Genomic DNA, 5,416 nt, shown 5'->3' with positions numbered 1-5,416 from the left:
GGGCTTTTGAAATGTCAAAACTTCTGGGTTACATTCCCTGAGGACATGCCAATGTTTTCGAATAACCCTTTGTATTGCTGTACTGTGAGCACTGAATTCTGAAACAAACACCATCCTATCAGGATCCTTTCTCTTTTGAAAATTCTCATTACTGACCCTGTCCTTTGGTGATCGTAACACTTTATCAATAGCGTCTGTATCATACTGTAAGGATACCCTCGCTCCACAAACCTAGAACCCATCTCTTTTAACCTCTTAAGTGCCAGAGTTTCATCTTTAACAATACGCTTAACTCTAAGCATCTGGCTATAGGGTAATGATCTTACCAGAGAAGGTGCATGGGCACTAGTGAAATGCAAAAGACTATTCCTATCTGTTTCTTTCCTGTATAAATCTGTTTTTAACAGGGAACCATCTTTATACACTTTAGTATCAAGGAAATTAAAAAGATTCTTCACTCCAGGATATGGTAAATTTAATGCACCTTGAAGCTGCATTCAATTCTAATACAAATTGTTGCAGGGAGCCAACGTCGCCCCACCAAATGCCAAATATATCATCTATGTAACGCCACCAGGTGGCGCCACACCGAAGAAAAAGCTCATTTTCATATACAAATTTCTCTTCGAATATATTCATAAAACTATTGGCATAGGTAGGGGCGACGTTGGACCCCATAGCCGTACCTTGTTTTTGTACAAAAAAGTAATCTTCAAGAAGAAAATAGTTACAATATAATATAATCTCCATCAACTCAATTATAAATTGCTGTTGCATAATTGTAAATCTATTACTTCTTGCTATAACATACTTGATAGTATCTAAACCACTAGTGTGGGGTATGGCGGTGTAAAGGCTTACAATATCTAAGCTGTACAAAATACATTTATCCATATTACCGGGTAAACTCTCAATCTTAGTCAAAAAATCATTAGTGTTTTTAATAAAAGACATTGCTTGTGCTACAAAAGGCCTCAAGAGTTTGTCCAGGTAAATGGATATATTGGTGAAAATAGAATCAGTGCCTGCTACTATAGGGCGTCCTGGTTGGGCCCCCAAATTTTTGTGGACTTTCGGGAGTGTATAAAACACTGGAATTATATACTCATCTTTGATAAGAAAATTTCTAGTCTCACTGTCAATGAGCCTGTTCTGAAAAGCTCTCTGTACACATTTCTTTTTATCACACATGATTTTAGTAGAGGGATCAAATGCTAAAGGCATATAAACATCAGTTTTAGATAATTGGCCTTGTATTTCATTAATATAGTACCCTCTATCTAAAATCACTGTGGCTCCGCCCTTATCGGCCTGTTTGTAAATAAGCTCTTTGTTCTCACATAAAGATTTTAAGGCTTGATTATCTTTCCTAGACATAATAGATGTAAACTGCTTATTACATTGCTGTCTCTTTAAAATATCAAAATCATGCCTAATAAACCTCATAAATATATCAATACTAGAATCATATGTAGCTGGAACAAACACACTTTTATTTTTTAATCCCAGGTTCTTACAATTCATTATCACTTGCAGATTTAGTTTGCATACCCAACACACAATCAGAATTGGAAAAAAAAATGACTTTAACTTTAAACTTCTATTGAATTTGTGCAGGTCTTGTTCTAACTTAAACCAATTGCACCCTTCTTGCTTACAAAAGGAAAGTCCCTTCTCCAATATTTTACATTGATCCTCTGTGAGTTGTGAGGCAGAAATATTTATGACTAACGTCTTTTCCCCTGACGCTTCTTCCTCTGTGTCTCCTGATTCGGCTGGCCGTTTACTGGACTTGCGGCGGTACCTCCTGCTGCCCCGTCTCCTCCCATGTCTGATTCCCCCGAAGAGGACTCTGTGGTAACTTCGGAGCTGCTTACAACCTTCTGTATGCTCCGTTCTCATCGGCGTGTGAAACCGGAAGTAGTATTCCTCATACTTCCGGTCGGGTCGCGGGTCCACCGGTAAACTGTTCCGGTCTAATAATCATGCTCATCCCTATTGAACTTGGTTCTTTTTTTGTTTTCCAGTTCTTTTTTCATCTCATTAATTTTAGCATTGATTTCTTTTAAGGCTTTATCGACATCCAGGTCTCCAGCGGTCTGTCTAAGGCTTGATTCAACCTCTTTAATCTCCTCAGTCTGTGCAGCGATGGCTTTCTGCAAGAATTCAACTGTGAGTACAATCAGGTCTAAAGAGCACTTATTCAAAATGTGCTCAAACTTAGTACAATATTCTTTGTTGTTAGAAAGCAATGTAGGCCTTGTACTCATTCTTAACCCCCTAGGAATACGTTTGATCCTATAGTATTCAGCCAGGGTTGATGCATGTAGTTGATAAGACATGTTCCTTTTAGCCAGCCTTTCATAACTGCTCATATTTACTTCAGATTGAGGAGTTCTTAGAAAGTTACGAGAGCCCCTTACTAGGGTAGTAATTCTGGCTGCTTCAACATCTGTCTAAGCAAATACCTGTGCTCCCTGAGTATCTTGGAGATCCTCCATAGTGGGGTGAGTGCAAGACAAACAGCAGTAGATAAATATGTAAAACCAGTTCAATATCAAGCACTCCAACCCTGAGCTGTGTGCACGCCGCTCCAGGATTACTGCAAAAATCCTGCAAAGAATGTAGCACAAAAATAGCAGCAGCACCACTTTTCTTTATCCGCCAATTGTCTTTATTTCCACATAGTGGGAGCAAGATATAACAGTTATGCACCCTTAGTCATGTTCATTTAATGTTAACAAAGCTTCAACACCTTAAATACCTACAAACAGGTAAAAACTACACCTCTTTCACCTGATATCTAATTAACCAACTCTTATTAAATTCTACTGACCTCTAGGGGTTTCAACCTATATCAATACCAACAATTCAGTTTTCATTCCAAATCTTTTTTTAAAAAACAATGATGCAAATAAACAGACGTAGTTGTATTCTGTGATATTAATAACAGGATACAAAAGACAGTGTTTAAAGAAAAAAACTTACATAAAATGTATAATGCTTTTAACTTTTTCCAAGAAATACATTTAGATCCAATTCCCTATTCATTCCATTAGGGGCTAATGTGTCTAATTTATTAATCCAAAATGCCTCACGTTTTTGCAAAAGCAATTTTCTATTGCCCCCTCGCCTAGGACTTTGTATGTGATCTATAATTTCAAATCGTAATTGTTCAATGATATGATTTTTACTCAAAAAATGATGAGCCACTGGCGCATTCAAATTTTTTGTTCAACATAAATCCAACATCAGAACAAAAAAATGTTTTCTTTAAACACTGTCTTTTGTATTATTTGTTTAATATATTTGCAACTACATTTGTTTATTTGCATCATTGTTTTTTAAAAAAAGATTTGGAATGAACACTGAATTGTTGGTATTGATATAGGTTGAAACCCTTAGAGGTCAGTAGAATTTAATAAGAGTTGGTTAATTAGATATCAGGTGAAAGAGGTGTTTTTTTTTACCTGTTTGTAGGTATTTAAGGTGTTGAAGCTTTGTTAACATTAAATGAACATGACTAAGGGTGCATAAACCGAAACGTTGTTCTGTTATATCTTGCTCCCACTATGTGGAAATAAAGAAAATTTGCTGATAAAGAGAAATGGTGCTGCTGCTATTTTTTTGCTACATTCTTTGGAGGATTTTTGCAGTAATCCTGGAGCGGCGTGCACACAGCTCAGGGTTGGAGTGCTGGATATTGAACTGGCTTTACATATTTATCTACTGCTGTTTGTCCTTGCCCTCACCCCACTATGGAGGATCTCCAAGATACTCCGGGAGCACAGGTATTTGCTTATACAGATGTTGAAGCAGCCAGAATTACTACCCTAGTATGGGGCTCTCGTGACTTTCTAGGAACTCCTCAATCTGAAGTAAATATGAGCAGTTATGAAAGGCTGGCTAAAAGGAACATGTCTTATCAACTACATGCATCAACCCTGGCTGAATACTATAGTATCAAACGTATTCCTAGGGGGTTAAGAATGAGTACAAGGCCTACATTGCTTTCTAACAACAAAGAATATTGTACTAAGTTTGAGCACATTTTGAATAAGTGCTCTTTAGACCTGATTGTACTCACAGTTGAATTCTTGCAGAAAGCCATCGCTGCACAGACTGAGGAGATTAAAGAGGTTGAATCAAGCCTTAGACAGACCGCTGGAGACTTGGATGTCGATAAAGCCTTAAAAGAAATCAATGCTAAAATTAATGAGATGAAAAAAGAACTGTAAAACAAAAAAAGAACCAAGTTCAATAGGGACAAGCATGATTATCGGCCTGGAGCAGTTTACCGGTGGACCCGCAACCCGACCGGAAGTATGAGGAATACTACTTACGGTTTCATACGCCAACGAGAACGGAGAGTACAGAAGGGTGTAAGCAGCTCCGAAGTTACCATTGAGTCCTCGTCGGGGGAATCAGACATGGGAGGAGACGGGGCGGCAGGAGGTATCGCCGCAAGTCCAGTAAACAGCCAGCCGAATCAGGAGACACAGAGGAAGACGCGTCAGGGGAAAAGAGGTTAGTCATAAATATTTCTGCCACACAACTCACAGAGGATCAATGTAAAGTATTGGAGAAGGGACTTTCCTTTTGTAAGCAAGAAGGGTGCAATTGGTTTAAGTTAGAACAAGACCTGCACAAATTCAATAGAAGTTTAAAGTTAAAGTCATTTTTTTCCAATTCTGATTGTGTGTTGGGTATGCAAACTAAATCTGCAAGTGATAATTAATTGGTTATTAAGAACCTGGGATTAAAAAATAAAAGTGTGTTTGTTCCAGCTACATATGATTCTAGTATTGATATATTTATGAGGTTTATTAGGCATGATTTTGATATATATATTTTTTTTTTTAAATGAATTTTTATTGAGGTCAAAAATCATAAAAAGAAATAACAAGGTACTGATCAAACATCTAAAATGAAAATAACAATTCTGATGCTCATTGTACATAACAATGCTATGCAAACAATACATGAAGGCATACAGAATGAAAACAATACACAACAGGCGACCTCAGTATTATTATTATTTTTTTCCAATAATCTTGCGTTGTATCATGTATCTGTAAATAAGAAGGACAAATAACAGTACCAACAAGATATTTAATAAACTGTACTTACTAATAGTCTAGGTGACCCGAACAGGGGGGTGGCAAGGAGAGAGGAGGGAAAGGAGTGAAATGGAAGGGAGAGGGTAGGAGAGAAAGATAGCCAGGAGAAAAAAAAAAAAAAAAAAAAAAAAAGGGGGGGTCATATATGTTCGAATGCTTCTAGTATAAGATCTCAGTATTAACCATTTCTTCATTATACTTAAGGTACATATTGGGTAATCCAGACTTCTGAAGGATAGGGTTCCTCTTTAGGGCCTACCCGGTGAGTCTGATATCAATCTCCAGGATTCCCAGAT

Source organism: Bombina bombina, chromosome 6, assembly GCF_027579735.1.
Source record: "Bombina bombina isolate aBomBom1 chromosome 6, aBomBom1.pri, whole genome shotgun sequence".
Lineage (NCBI taxonomy): Eukaryota > Metazoa > Chordata > Amphibia > Anura > Bombinatoridae > Bombina > Bombina bombina.
This window is presented reverse-complemented; position numbering follows the sequence as displayed.